This window comes from Triturus cristatus, chromosome 7 (genome assembly GCF_964204655.1).
Source record: "Triturus cristatus chromosome 7, aTriCri1.1, whole genome shotgun sequence".
NCBI classification, from domain to species: domain Eukaryota; kingdom Metazoa; phylum Chordata; class Amphibia; order Caudata; family Salamandridae; genus Triturus; species Triturus cristatus.
Window position 1 is genome coordinate 466,728,559 of NC_140590.1, and position 16,356 is coordinate 466,744,914.

The following is a 16,356-nucleotide window of genomic DNA, read 5'->3' on the forward strand; positions in this document are numbered from 1 at the left end:
CCAGTTGCAAGCAGAGTATAGAGTTCCGGAATCAAATGCTTATCATCTTTCTTGCTTATTAGCCACTTCTCGAAGGGAGTGAGCCGACAAGAGACATGTGGCAAGTAAGCCACTGAGGTGGCCCAGTGTCGCAGTTGTAGATAGAAGAACCCAACAGAGTCGGGTATATTATAGTCCTGACGCACCTGGGCAAAGGGAAGGATGCTTTCACATCGAACAAGGAGCCCAAGCGTTTGCAACCGGCCTCCCTCCAACGCTGGGCAACTTTAGATTTACAGGCCAGTGGGAATCCGGGTTATCTGCCAATGTAATTTAAAGGATCAAGTGAGCCTTACATTTCAACGTGAACACTGTCCTGTGAAACTTGAAATGGCACCCTGAGACTTATAATATACACATTATTCTTGCAATTGTTGAATATACATTCAGACTGTCCATTAAAATCCCGTTGCTCCATTACCCCAGAACATTGAAAGTGGGCTAAGCTTTTTCGTTGTTTTAGATTATTACCAATACAATAACATTATATAGTACACCAAAATATTTAAACCAATATTAGAGTAAGGAAAAGAGAGGAATTTGGGATCAGAAAACCAGACAGGTTCCAAATCCCAGAGAGACACTCTCCTCCCAGCTGCTCTTGAGAGTGCGTCTGTCACAGTCCAATCAAATTCTGACAACAAGCAGTATAGTTATCTGTTTCTGGATAGTTTAATAGTTGAACCACATCCAAATATGCTTATATTATTGTGGCGGAATCCCGTCTAGCAGCTGGCTTCAAAAACGCTCACAGAGCTTATTTTTTAGAAACCATTATTTAGGAGAACAGCGATTCATACTGAGACAAAGCATGTTTTTCCTGTGGAACATTCTGAAACCCGTTCTGGGAGACATTTATTAGATGCAAAAGTCTGTACGGGCAAAACTATGCTGCTGCTGGGACAATCATCTAGGAGTTGAAGATATCTACCAACATGTGTTGTGAATCGTTGGTATGATGGAAAGACATGAACAAATCTTTCAAATCCATGGTCCAACTTTAAGTACAGTATCTGTCCAATGAACTTTGGCCATCATTTAAAGCTTAGTGGATGAGATATTCTGTGATGAAAACCCCATACACAGTATTTCAAGTGCCATAGGCTATAATGCACTTGTAATACAGCAAACCAAAAATCCACCAAGTCTGACAGAGTATACTGTCTCCCAAACTTTAAATAGGGCCCTGTTGTACTTAAAGGGGAAGGAGTGTGGATTTAAGAAATTCTGTGAATATACTGTTTCACTTACCAAAATCATGAAGAAAAATCCCAAGGTGGTTTGCAGCTAAGAGCGAGAAAGAAAATTTTAGAGAAAATTTAAAGCCTCATGTCTGATGGCATTCAACAGGAACTTGGGGAAAGTACACATCTGGCAAAGAGAAAGTGGCAATCACCCAGAATGCTTAGAACCCAAGCCTGATTCCAGCACCTCCAGGGTAACTCTGAAGAATCAAGAAACACCAGCAAAGATGGAAACTAAACAAACATTTTCTGGGAGAACCATAGACCAAACAAAATATTTTCATTCCATTCTCCACTACTGAAGATAACTTGACTTAGAAATGTGTTGCGCTTAAAGACTGAAAGCAATGCCTACTGTCACAATAAACTTTGCTTCATTAGTCGAATTGGAGCCCAAAGACTGTAGGAGTCTAAATGGAACCGTAGATGAAACTGGACTGACTAAATTGACTGTTGGACCGTGCCTTCCAGCTGTAAGGTTTACGGAGGAGGGAGACCAGAAATTTGTTTCATGGGAGATTGTTGGCTCTGGCTCACATTTCCCTCCATAAAGAAACAAGCATTTGCAATGCAGTAGGTCTCGCATCTACGCTAGTATGAGCTTTTGGCATTGTAAATGACAATGCCTTTTTATTTATGTTTTGGTTTTTAAAACATAAATAAAAGACATTGTCATTTACAATGCCAATAGCTTCAACTCGCGTAAATGAGAGTCCTATTGCATTGCAAATGCTCGTTTCATCCCAGCTAGTTGGCGCTGCCCTGCATGGGAATTACTACCTGGAGATTTCTATCGGATACGCTTGCGGCATAGTCTGTAAGTCTGTGTATCGGGCTATGGGTGAAGGTGCAAAACCGAGAGAAAAAATATTTTAATTAAATAAAACTACAACTGACACTAGAATTGACCAAGAAGGCACACAAGTAATTTGTGAACCTTTTGCCTTACATAAGAGAACCAAACATTTTCAGACTAAAAGAATATTACATAACCACCAATCGAAACAGACCAGAATACAATAGCTTGCTACTCACTGTAAAGCGCTTCAACGCCTCGCCAAGTGTAGTAAGCGCAAAATAAATACAATCACAATGCAAATAAAACATTATCTGAAAACAAATCAGACTTAAGTCTGCGTTGTAAAACAAAAACCCGGACCACCTAAAGCTCAAAGAGCAATGACACACTGCAATATAAAACTGTCAAGAACCAAAAACAATAATCATTTGGCCTCAATAACTAGTCTCAAAAGAAACTGCGAGCACCTGCGTTTGCTCCTAATTAAGCGGAAGCCCAAAAATACCAACTTTTGTGTCAAAAGGAAATATTTACAACTGGAATTCGGGCCCCTCAATATTACACTTGCCTACCCGTGGATTAACTGAGGCACAGATGGTGGGCACGCGACAGGTAGTCTGCAAGGTTTCATTTCTGAAAAGCCGGCTTCTGCTTCTATAGAACAAGGTGATGCTTCAGTAGAGCATGCGACAGGGGAAACTTGACTACTTATGTATAAACGTGGGGTCCTTGCTAATCATGGCTTCTCCTCTTTCCCACAGTGTGACTGTAAGCGTATCTGCTCTTCACAACCTAAACTAACGAGGCGCTCACAAAAATACAATGTCCCAAAGTTTAATACGCAAAGAAGTAGAAAATATACATTGTGCTGCTTATTCTCACTCCCAGAAGCATGTTTCCAGTCGAATTACTCTCACGTTTGACAAATGATTTGGCCACCTCTACAACTTTACAGTTGGGTGCCGGGGTGAGGGACATATGGCCACGGTCTGTAGAGCACCCGTCACTCGGGAAGCCAGTCTACCTCTCAGCCACTATCTTTAGATGAAGCCTCTTCCGGTGGTGTGTCACAGGCGCCTGTGGTAGTGAGGCGTCCCAACTGGGTGAATGACTGCACGCCTGTTCTCAAAGGCCACATTAAGAGACACTGGCTGCCATAGTGTGGAGTACTGAGCAAAAGATAAATCAAAAAGAGCCGTGCGGCGCTCAGGTCCACTCAAACACCAACATGTTTTTAGGTCGAACCTAGCGTTACGAGTTGGGTAAGAGGCGCGTGGCCGCCATTTTTTAGCATATAAATAAACAAGCAAAAAAGCATATGAGTGCGTACTAAATAAACAAGCATTTGCTATAAGATATAAATAAATAAAGTGAGCGCGGTGTCCCTAGCGGGGGCCGCGCTCATTAAAGTAAACAACAACATACAATTGAGAGCGCATAGCGCCGCTGCAGCTGCCATTTACCCTATCAGTGTCCATTTCCCAAATAGTGTGTGCTTAACTAATTGAAGGAGACAGTGTCACGCCACAAGTAAAAGATCGAGTCCGGATGGGCCGTTGCAGAAGGAGACAGGGTGGTAACAAAGAAGCCTCATTTACAATCATGAGCCAGTGTTTAGCATGAATGATGACGCCAGCCAATGAAAATCATGGGCGGGGCTTCAAGTCCCCTTCAGAAATCTTATCGATTACAAGACGCCTCGCAGAGCGAGGAGCGCCTGCGCGCTTCAATGCTAGGCAAGACCTAAAAAGGCTGACTGATAGGACAATCCAGCTTTTTACATTATAGAATAAAGTCCTTTACCAAGATAAAGTTGCTTACAGTACTTTCCCTGCTCAGGCATATCCCAAATCCTTGCCTGAGTTGGCAGCTCACTTGCTTCACTTCCTCCTAGCTTAGATTAACCGTGAACCACCTTTCGGAAGCCAGTGTGTATACATGTATATATGCTTGTTTGTAATGTTTCTGATTTACAATAAAATATTGAATGAACCTTATGTGACAGGTGAGTCGCTCTACCTCCTGAGAAGCTCTGTAAATACCTGCACCATAACCATAAGTGCAATACCAGAGAGCTGACCCAAACAAAAGTCGGGCGTGCCGATTCTCTCTCTCACTCTCCTCCATTCCCCTCCCCCTCCAGTGGATACCCTGTCTGGTGCATTCTCATTGGTACAGTCAGGGGCACACTCTGAGGAGTGAGGCGGATTGCTGTCACATCATCACATCAAGTCAGATAACACTTACAAAACCTGATAACATGTATACAGAACTTCATTTGGTTGAACATACATGGTATATCTCATGCTGCAAACATTCACAAACATGTTTTTTTTCTACGATAGATTGTTTTTATTACCTACAGTAACTCAGCAAATACGAACTTTTAATAAATGAAATACATCAACTCTGGCTTTAGTAAGTACATCAATTCTGGCTCAATCAAGTGTGTAAGGTAATTTATGATATTATGAGAACGAAAGTTCATTTCTGTATGGTAAACCTTTTTTGGAGAGTCTAGCATTATAATGTGGGATGGTCCCTATGAACAGCACGGTGATGGTGGATGTGTTACTGGCAATAGCATTCTTACAAATTATTTTAAGTTGGAAGGATACATCAAAAGTCTCTACACGGCATGTGAAATGCGTTATGTTACAGTCATGAAATAGATTGTAAAACGTTGAGACTTACATATTTGCCTCCGTTAGTCTCATATTTATGCAGATAGTGATACAATGCTGTACAAAATGTTAGCGATGGAGATTTGGAAACTTCTTGAATGCCTACAGAAGTTTTGTATTAGTTATTTAATTATATTTTATATAGTTATTTATTTCTTCTTATAAGTACAATGTTGCCTGGGAAATTATAGTTACAAATATTTTACTGATGAACCCTGTTCATCCTTTCCCTCTCCTATGTTTCTTTTTCTCATCTTAGTTACAAAAAGATAAAATACATCTAGACAGGATGAATGTTGTATGTTATTTTGTACAATGGATATTTAATATTTACATGACCTTACTCAATAAAGCTTTCAAATATAAAAAATAAAAATACCCAACAGATGAGGATTAATTAAGACAAGATAATTAAGGCAGGATTTGGAAGACTATTCATGGATATCCGGCTTAACTCATGTAAGCTAGTGAAAAAATAAAAAACAATTATATGAGATGAGTGTATTCACAACAGAATGTAGTTTACTACCTTTTCATAAAACTGAAAAGAAGTCTTATTAAAAAAAAAACACGACTATGCAACAGAATGCATGCACATTGTAATTTTGTAAACTCCATCAGTAGCACAACCTTATATTACATTAAAAAACATAGCATCACAGCATGTCATGCAGACAAAAATAGCTTCACATGAGGAGCAGAATGTATGAGCCAGGGCCATTTCTCTGGCTTAAATATTGCTGATCTGTCATCCTTTCTAGTAGTATAGTTATTTCTAATGCAGCTAAAGTAACTGTCTTCAAACGCATCATGACAACATAACACGTATCCTCTGGGTAAGAAGCTTCAAGTAAATTCTGTTAGTTTACTGACAAGCTAAAGCTCCTAAGGGTAGATATGTAATCATAACCAGGCACACTTTAAAACATAAATCTGGGGGGGCGTGGTCAAGATGGCGGAGTGAGCGGATACATTCTCCTTGAGCTCCGCTCCCGCCGGGCCTACAGCACTTGCAAAAGCACCTCTAGCACCCAGAACCCCCGCCAAAAGGTACGGGATTTCACAGCGCTTCAGGCCGGGGGTCGAGAAGCGCCTTACCTGCTCACCGGGGGACAGACGGGAGGCCCCTGGAGCATGTGGGGGCGAGGAGCCAGGGCAATCACGGAAACTGTGCTGCTGAAGAGGCTGCTAGCCTGCGCAACCTGCACTCGCGGGCCCTGAAGGGCATTCTGCCATCAATTCCGCTTGCGGGTCGCCGAAGATTCCCTGCAGCTGCACCCTGCCTTCCACGGCCCTTGGCCCACAAGTGCATGTGACCGGCACGTAGCGTATTGCGAGCCCCCGGTTTGTGGCCTGCCCAAAGCCCTGTTGGAGGGGCTCGTTCAGTGCACCTCAGCATCCGAACATCACTCTGCGAGGAGCGGGTGCCCTCTGGCCCGTGCTGCATCTGTGCCCCCGGGGCCCTCATCCGCTGGGAGAGGCCCGCTTGGGGCCTGTGGAGTCTCGGAGCACAACCTACGCGAGGGGGCACCAGAAGATTTACTACCGCACTTTTCACTGGCGCGCTCCGTAAGGCCCACCGCAGCTGCACCCTGCCTCATACGACCCTTGGCCCGCACGTGACCAGCCTCGAGCCTGCAGAGCGGCCCACAGCATAACGTGAGCCCACGGCGTTAGGCCTATTCAGCACCCCGCTGCTTAGGAGGCCTGCATCAGAGCACCGCAACACCCGAAGGTCATCCAGCAAAGATTGGGTGCCCCCCTTACTGCCGCATCAGTGCCCGCGGGGTCCCTAGTTGCCAGGTGCAGCCCACACGAGGCCTGTGGAGCTCCAGAGGACCGTACGGACAGAGGCATGGTAGTGCTGGGGAGCCTAGGGCACGCCCCCCCTGCCGAGCGCTTTCCACCGCGATTGTGGGAGATGCCGCCCTAATAGCCGTGGCCAGATGGTGGAGGCCTGAAGCTGAGCATCGGTGAGGCCTATAGCACGGCGGCGGCAACTCTCATCCCCTGCTGGTTCCCCTATGCGCACGTCGCAGGCACGACAGGAGAGGGCCTTTTGGTAGAACTGGATCCCGCTGGTGACTAGTACCGCTTCTGTGGACTAAGGTTTGGTGGTGGCCGTGGACAACAATGCGTCCGATTCGGTGAAGCGTCGGTCCTCCGCAGAACCTGACTTTATCCAACCCGGGGGGCAGAGTACCCCCCAAGAGCATCATAAGGCCCACAGCCTAATACCGCCACATACTGACAGGGAATCAGCCTCAATGCAGCAGAACGTCAATACTCCCAGCGGAGTACTTCGACTGGGGGCTTGTATGCTTAACCCAGCTGATAACCTCCTGGGGTGCATATATTCCTTCTCCTGGACCCGTCCTTGCCCCTTGGAGGGGCTAGCCTCAGGACCCCACAATGGCGACGGCCAAAGGCAAGAAGGATAGGTCCGTTTGGGATCTCCTTATGAAGGCGGCGGGGGATGCCTCAGTATCTACTGCGACACCAGTGGGAGACAGCCCAGATGGGGCGGTCACGAGGGAATTCCTGGAGGCGTTGTTCGCTTCCGAGAGGAAGGACATTCTGGCCATTAAAACTGACCTACAGGCAGACCTCCAGGAGGTGGAAGAGACGTAGATGCTGTGGGGGGGGGTGGGTGGCCTCCCTGGAGGACTCAGAAACTACCCGGGACAAAGAGGCAGCACTTCAGCAAGAAATCCTGGGGCAGCGGGACCAACACTTGGACCTCCAATCGCACTCCAAGGACCATGAGAATAGGTCGAGGAGGAACAATATCCGTATCCATGCGGTTCAAACTGGGGCAGAAGGGGAAGACCTTGTGGGTTACAATTCAATACCTCTTACCAGCGGCTCGGAACGCACCGGCGGACTCCTCCGTCAAGATTGACTGATGCCACCATGTTGACCTGCGCATCAACTGAACTGCCCTCCCGCAGACATTTTAGTATGCGTGCACGATTTCACAGTGAAAGAGGAGATCCTCAAAGTAGCCCGCTCTAATCAGCTTCTACGCTTCCGTGACCACTCTCCACAACTATATCAGGACCTGGCAGCCAGTACCCTTCAAAAGAGGAGAGACTTTCGTCCCATCACCAACCACCTGCGCTTGCAGAATAGATCATATGCCTGGGACCAACCATTCTGCCTCATTTTCCATCTTGACGGGAAGCTGCACCAAGTCCACTCCATGTCCGAGGCATGTAAAGCGCTGAACTTTAATCTTGATGACCTGCCTGCCCAGCCAGATGCCTCGGAGTCGGGCACGCAGAAGACCCCGGGGCACGGGCCCCATGTCAGTCGGGGCTTGGGTCGCCTCCGCCCAGACCCAGCCACAATCATCAAAGAGCGATCTGCAGTTCTTCAGACCCTCGCTGGCGCAGAAGGGGACACTCTGGACTCGAATGATTGAGGGTAAAGTGCTTTGGGTTTGTTCCTTCCTCTTTGGGTCCGGCGGGACCAGGGGGATTTTTCTCTTCAGCAAATAGGGGAGCCCCTAACTCTCCACTTCCTACTGACCAGCTTCATGATGGACTTTATGGGCTTGCCCAGGTTGTTGTTTTATTGTATTGGGGTTTGTTTCTATTGTTATGGGGTAGGGTGGGTCATCTCTACGGTGAGCTATTTTTTCATAGCACCTCTGTCAGGGTCTGTCTGGTCACAGATGTACCAGAGGTACCTTCTGAGGCTTATACCTTAGCACTGCCACACAGCTTTAGTTACAGCTTCCGATGGCTCTTCCCTTACCGATGGAAGTCAAGGTGGTCAACTATAACGTCAGAGGCCTTAACACCCCCACTAAACGGAAGGCAGCGACACTCATCGCATGCAGCACAGAGGATTTCCTCTGCAGTTTTGGTCTTCGGGGAAAAGAAGGGCGGGGTGACTATTCTGCTTTCCAAACACTTTAGAGGTTCCGTAGTGGGTACCGTGGCAGAGATCAAGGGGCGCCTTCTAGCGATGAGACTACACATAGGTGCCTCCCACATCACAATAGCCTCAATTTACTCCCCAAATGAGCATCAAGAGAAATTCTTGATGAACGCGTTGGCCGAGATCCTTCACACACCTGATTCCCTGGTGGCGGTGGGTGGTGATCTAAATCTAGTTATGGACACCGGGTTGGACCGTTCAAGCTCGAGGTCGGGCGGAGCTGGAGCTATATCGGGGAGTAGTAGGGAATGGCTGGACGGTTATGGGATCAAAGATGCATGGCGCAGCTTTACACCCTGACGAAAAAGATTATTCCTTCTATTCAGCAGCCCATAAGACATACGCCCGATTAGACCACTTCCTTGTCACCCAAGCCGCATGGGCCTGTACCAGCGCTTCTACTATTGAGGCCCGATCTCTCTCGGATCATGCACACATAACCTTGACACTGCGCCTGCTGCCCACGCATTCATCCCCATCACACAGGCCCCTGAGGGACTCCCTGCTACGTTCCCCACAGGTGGCGGAGGACCTGCGACGTACACTGACTAGCTAGCACTTAATGATGACGGTTCCGGGGGAGGAGCCTAGCGCGCAACCAAGATGGCCGCGTAGGTGCGAGGCTCCCGAGGACCTCCGCGACCTCCTGAATTAATCCTGGCGATATCCTGTCCTTGTTGAGGGGACTGTGTCGGTGAACCCGAGCTGAGGCGCCACCCGTTTTTTGGGCTCGAATCGGACCCCGAACACCGGTGGGAGCATCGATCGAAGGTTGCGGCCTTCTCCTCGCCGGCCCCCCGGATTGGAGTAGTGGGGCGATCCGGGGACAAAGTGAATAACAGCGGCGAGCGGGGCTGGGCGACTCGCGTACCCCGCACTTTCACTTTCGCTTTTGCGCCCTCCTTGCTTCAAGCGGGGTCGGGCTGCGGAGCGGGGTGCGGTGGTGTTGCCTTGTCCAGGTGCCCGGCTGACCCGCCGGCGGTGGGTTGACCCGCGGCCCGGTGGTCGCCCCCGCCCCCCCCCCTGACACCCGTGATTTGGTGTGGCGGCCCGTTTGGAGATCTTGGCACGACGGTGGAAGGGCCAGCATGTCCACCAAACAAGATGGCGACCGGGCGAAGATGAAGACAACCCGCCGTGGCACGGCGCACCAGGCCAATAGTATGGATCGCTACACGCTCCAGAAGGGTTCTCCGGAGACATCGCGGTCATCCCTGGTGGGCCCGACGGAGGCACCTGCCCAACCGGTGGATCTGACCCTCCGGGACGTCATGGGCGCCATCGCAGAGATGAAGGCCTCAGTGGACCAGCGTTTCGATACCTTGGCGCAAAAAATTGACTCGGTCCTGGTGGATGTGGGCCTTGTGAGGGCAGACTTGTCAAAAACAAACGACCGAGTCGACTCCCTGGCCCACACCACAACGAGCCTCACGACGGACGTGGTGGCCCTCCAGAAGGAGGTGCGCCGGCTTGGCCAGGCGAGCGCCCTGATGGACCGGCGACTGGAGGATTCCGAGGGTCGGGCCCGGAGGAATAATGTCCGCATTATTGGTGTGCCGGAGGGCCGAGAGGCGGAGGCGGCAGATCTCTTCGTGGAAGAATTGATCCTGACCCATCTCCAGCCCCGGGGGCTGAGTAAGCTTTTTGCGGTGGAGGGTGCCCACCGGGTCCCCGGGGGCCGCCCTAAGACCGGTGCCCCGCCGCGGCCTCTTATTGCCCGGATTTTTAATTTTCGGGACAGAGATGCCATCCTCCAGACCTCCAGGCAACAGGGACCGGTCAGGCTGGACAACATGGATGTACACTTCTACCCAGACTTTACTCCGGCGGTCCAGAAGCAGCGACAGAGCTTTCTTGGTATTAAACGTCGCCTAAGGGACCTAAACCTCAAGTACTCAATGCTCTTTCCGGCTAAGCTGAGGGTGGAGGTGGATGGCCGTACGCACTTCTTCGACCGGCCCGAGGCGGCTGGGGACTGGTTAGATACTTTGCCTGGAGATCGGGGTGGGGGGGGCGCGGCTGGCGGGGAGGGCCCGCCGGATCAGAATTGAGGGGTGACTGTATAGGCCTTGCTCTGGATGTTGTTCCTTTACCATATATTGCTTTCGTATGTTCCCCTCCCATGGAGGTCGGGAGGGGTCTGCTGGGGGCTTCCCTCCTCCTCTGGGGGACTAGTTAGTACTTAGCTATGGGGCGACAGGCACACTGCACTTTGGGGGGGCTGTCTGGGCTCATGCAGGGGTGCAGGGAGGGGGGAGTTCTGTTGGGACCGGGGGGTGGGGGGGGTGTGTTGTTTGTTAGCACCGCAAGGCAAACCCGCAACTGTTTTGTTGTTTTTAAGATGCTCGGTGGGGGACGACAGATTGTTTCGACGTATGATGGGGGGTAGGGATTTGACTGTGTTGTCATGGAATGTTAACGGCCTGGGGGATAGGATTAAGCGTGGTGTGGTCCTGCAGTATTTAAAACGTATTTCACCAGATGTTGTCTTCCTGCAGGAGACGCACCTTATAGGTAACACCTTTCATGCAATGAATCGGCGGGGATATCGTTTGGCGGCCCACTCCGGCTTCACTTCGGGCTCGCGGGGGGTGGGTATTATGGTCAAGAACTCGCTCCCGTTGGAGATTGACGAGGTGCGCCATGATGAGAGGGGACGCTACACTGTTCTGGTGGGACGAATGGAGGGTAGAGTGTTTATCTTTATATCAGTGTACGTCCCGCCTGGGTTACAAGCCACTACATTTGCGGACCTGGGGCGCCTCCTTCTGGACCTTCCGAGTGGCCTGTTGGTGGTTGGAGGGGATTTTAATGCGGTTGCCTCTGGGTCTATGGATCGCCATCCCCCTAGGGACCTCCCCCGGGCACAGGCGTGGCTGCCCGGCCTTTTAGACACGCTGGGCCTGGTGGATTGCTGGCGCTTAAAGCATCCCGTATTGCAACAGTACACCTTCCACTCGGGGGCCCATGGTAGCCTCTCGCGGCTTGATTACATCCTTGTCCCGGCGGCCCATGCAGGGAGGGTGGGGGAGGTGCGCCATTTGGCACGGGGTATCTCAGACCACTCCCCATTGTTGTTGCATTTCGATGTCTTCCCGAGGGGGGATGGCAGGGTGGCCCCGATCAATGCATGGTATTTGCGCGACCCCACCATTCGTGCCGACTTGATCAAATCCTTACAGCGCTATTTCGATGAGAATGTGGGGTCGGTCCCGTCTGCCATCTCCCTGTGGGAGGCTTTCAAGGTGGTTCTTAGAGGGGAGGCCCTCTCCTTTATTTCCAATGCCCGGCGGCGCGAGCGGGAGGAGGTGACCCGGGTTGAGGCCGAGATTGCAGAACTGGAGGGTGACCTGGGGAGCGGGGTAACTGACGCCAAGTTGCATGTTTTGCATTTAAAGCAGGCGGCCTATCGGGCCCTCGTCACGGAGGCGGCCAGGGGCCTCAGTAGAGAGCAGCAGGGGCGATTGTATGATGTGGGTGACAAGGCTGGCAAATTGATTGCGTGGTTGGACAAGAGGGAGAGAGCGAGCCGCGTGGTGCCTTTGATTGAGAGCGTGGATGGTGTGTGCGTCACTGAGCCGGAAGCCATTGTCTCCTGCTTCGCGGATTATTTCCGCGAAGTCTACTCCCCGGTTTCTCCCTGCTCGGAGGAAGATTCCCATGCCTTGCTTCGGGACATCGCACTGCCCTCCCTTACGGTGGAGGACAGGGATTCGCTGGACGCCCCTCCCACCTCGGACGAAATTGCCTCGGCTATTCGCTCGGTTGCATCCGGCAAGGCCATGGGCCCCAATGGTATTCCCATTGAGCTATACAAGCTACGCCCGGATGTGTTGGCGCCCCACCTGCGCGCGATGTTCCTTGCGGCCCACTCGCGGGGCTCCCTCCCGCCGGACCAGCGTCTGGCTACAATTGTGGTGATCCACAAGGAGGGGAAGCCCCGTGAACGGGTCACATCCTATAGGCCGATTTCGCTTTTGAACGCGGAGCCCAAAATCCTCGCCAAGGTGTTGGCCAACCGGTTGGTTGGCGTGGTGGGCGATTTGGTCCACCAAGACCAATCGGGCTTTATACCACACCGCAACACGGCGCTTAATCTGCGGCGCTTACACGGGGTGCTCGCGCGTGTCCCATTTGTGCGGGAGCCGGCCATCTTGGCGTCCTTGGACGCCACCATGGCGTTTGATACGCTTGAATGGCCATATATCTGGGCGATGCTGGCGAAGTTTGGGTTCGGCCCGGGTTTCGTCAGCTGGGTCAAATTGCTATATTCGGGTCCGTTGGCGCAGGTGGTGGTGAATGGGCGAGTATCGGCCCCATTCGCGCTGGGGCGGGGCACGCGACAGGGTTGCCCCTTGTCACCTCTCCTGTTTGCACTGGCCCTGGAGCCCCTGGCGGAGTGGCTGCGGTGGCACCCTTCTATCCGTGGTCTCCGCTGGACCCCCGAGCATGAGGACCGCGTGTCCCTCTATGCTGACGATATCCTCCTGTATCTTGCCTCCCCGCGCAAATCACTGATCGTCCTGGTTGATGTTTTGCGTTCCTTCGGTCGCAACTCAGGCCTGGTCATCAACTGGGCGAAATCCTGTGTCTATGTGCTTTCCGGGGAGGCTCCGGTCCTGCCACGGGACTGTCCGATCCAGATTGCCTCCCAGGGTTTCCGGTACCTGGGTATATATATCACCCTTGACCCGGAGGCCCGCTATGAGCGGAACTTGCTGCCCCCCCTCCAGCGTTTGAAGGAGGACGTGGTGCGCTGGCGGCGTCTGCCGCTCTCGCCGCTCGGCCGAGCGGCCTTATTTAAAATGATGTCCCTGCCGCGCTTTCTCTACGCCCTCCAGAATACCATGGACTTGGTCCCGGCACGCTACTTTCGTGAGGTGGAGGGCCTCCAGCGGCGCCTGTTCTGGGAAGGGAGGCCGCGTATTGCTCTGGCTAAATTGACGCTCCCGTGGTACGATGGAGGGGTCGCCCTCCCGGACATTAAACGGTATTACTGGGCCTCCCAGCTAGCTGCAATTAATCATGGCCTTTACGGGCCCGCTTTGAACCCGGCATTTGAGATGGACAAGATGCTCCTGCCCGGTGGCGATTACAATCGAGCGCTCTACTCTGGCGCGCCCGACTCCCGTTTGACGGGACCGACGCGTGTCATGGTGCGTGTCTGGAACGCGGCTAATGCAGCTATGGGGTGGAAGGACCGTTTGACCCGGGCGTCTCCGCTGTATGCATCTGAGAGGTTGGGCTCCCTGTGGACGTCGAAGGGCTTCGAGAAGTGGGACACGATCGGAATCAGCACGGTGGGAGATCTCTGGACGAGGGGGGGATTCAAAACTTTTGAGACGCTGCAGGCGGAGTTTCAGCTGCAGGGCAGTGAGTACTTTCGGTACCTACAGGTCCGCCATGCGCTGGGCTCCGTCTTCCCGGATGTTGCATCCATTCCGGAGTCTTCCCCCCTGGAGGACAGAGTGCTAGATGGCCATGTCCCGGACAGCACGATCTCCCTCATATACAAAAAATTGATTAACGATAGATCGTGCCTGCTGACTAGTCTCCGCGAGGCTTGGGTTGCCGACGGGCTGGAGCTGGACGACGAGGATTGGATTTCCGCGGTGGCCTCTCCGAAAGAGGTGGCCATCCCGGCTCGCCTTCGTTTCGTCCAGCTCAAGATCCTTCACCGGGTCTACGTGACGGGGCCAAGGCTTCTACGTATGGGTTTTGCCGGTGACGGAATGTGTAAGCGTGGCTGTGGTGCGTTGGCGACTTTCATGCATATACTGTGGGAGTGCCCGAAGGTGGAGCGATTCTGGCGTGGTGTGCATGAGGTTCTACGAATGGTTACGCGTGTCGCGCTGCTGCCTGAAGCGAGGAGATGCTTGCTGAATGTCTGGGAACCAAATGACTACTCGGTCCCGCAGACGCGGTGGGTGACTCTGGGATACATGATAGCTAAGCGTGATATTGCTCAATTGTGGGGATCCCAGAGGCCCCCTGCGGTGTCGGCCTGGAAAGAGCATATGGATTGGTGTATGTTTCGTGAAAAGGTGGTGTATGTGGCGAGGGGTAAGCCTGGGGCGTGGATGAAACTCTGGGGCCCCTGGAACGCCTACCGCGGGGGTATTTGTGAGCCGCCACTACTACCGGCCGCCTCGCCTGCTCCGTCTCCCTAGATGGCCCCCCTCCCTCGGCCGCGGGCGCGCGGTCCCCCAGTCCCTGATCTACTCCCGTCCCCCTCTTCAGAGTTTTGCTGCTGGTTTGGATCCCCCACTTATGGAGCACGTGTTGTCACCTTGGATCGCGGGTTGCCTTGCGGTTGTGGTTTTTTGATGTTGTTTTGCTTTAAGAAAATGGAACCGTACTGTGGGCATGGAGCTGTGAGGCCTGCACCATTGATTACTCCTGTTTTCCTACTGTGCACCGCTGTGAGATTTTTTTTTTTTTTTTTTGCTGTATGTATGTAATATGCTTTTGATGCTCTAGCGGCCGGCCGTGTGGTTGTAGGCCCATACCTGTAACTTCTATAAACTGCAATAAACGGTTTCAAAAAAAAAAAAAAAAAAAAAAAATGATGACGGTTCCACGCCTCTGGCCTCCATCTGGGAGGCTCTTAAACTGGTTGCGAGAGGGGCCTTAATCGCCAAAGTGGCTTATGATAACAAACCCAGGCATGCTAAACGAGAGGACCTAGAAGCCAAGTTAAGGAACTCGAGGCAGTCCACAAACGCACGGGTGCCCCTCGAATCTGGTGCCAGTTGGAGAAGGAGCGGCTCCAGCTGAAGCGTTTGGACCTAGATAGGGCCGAATACGCGGTGCTTTGGCTGAAGTATAAATATTACGTGGGTTCTAATAAGGGCGGTAGCATGCTAGAACACTGCCTCCGCAGTCAACGAGCGGCTCAGGCAATTAAAGCAGTACTGGGAGAGCGGGGGTCTGAGGTAATGGACGATGCCAGTATAGCTGCGGCTTTCCGGTCTTTTTATGCGAATCTATATTCCGCCGAGTCCCCTAATCTTGCAGACCCCAGGGAGTACCTATGTGGTGCAGCGGTCACTCCCTTCCGTCCAGCAAAGCAGATGGGCTGGAAGCCCCCATACGGATTGAAGAGGTGATTTCTGCTATTGCCCGCCTGAAACCCCTGAAAGCGCCGGACCCTGACAGCTTCAGTGCTCTTTTCTATCAGACTTACTATGTCGAGCAGGCTCCGCTGCTCACTCGATTATTTAACTCCTTTGCGGACATGGGCACTCTCACGGCTTCCATGCTGCAAGCGACAATCTCAGTCATTCCCAAACCGGAGAAGGACCCGGTGTTCTGTAGCTCATATCGGCTGGTTTCCCTGCTAAATATCGATGCAAAACTGTTCTCTAGCATTCTGGCTCACAGACTACACCCTCTCATGCCCGGCTTGATTGACCCGGATCAGTCGGGCTTCATCCCGAATAGACAGTGCGGGGACAACACCAAAAGGATTTGCTAATTAATTGACAAGGTATACCGCTCTAAGGAGGGGGCTTTACTGCTGGCAGTCGATGCTGAGAAAGCCTTTGACCGCGTGCATTGGCCGTATCTGTTTGCCACTGTGGAGTGCTTCGGCCTGGGTATCAGGTTTCACAAATGGGTGGCAAGCATCTACAGCTCTCCATCT

At 51.8% G+C, this 16,356-nt stretch overlaps 1 protein-coding gene across 1 annotated transcript in view; it reads right to left on the reverse strand.

Moving 5' to 3' along the window:
- Nucleotides 1-16,356, reverse strand: part of QTGAL (queuosine-tRNA galactosyltransferase) — a 2,029,717-nt gene that overhangs the window by 1,469,242 nt on the left and 544,119 nt on the right. The gene's annotated exons all lie outside the window — the stretch shown is intronic.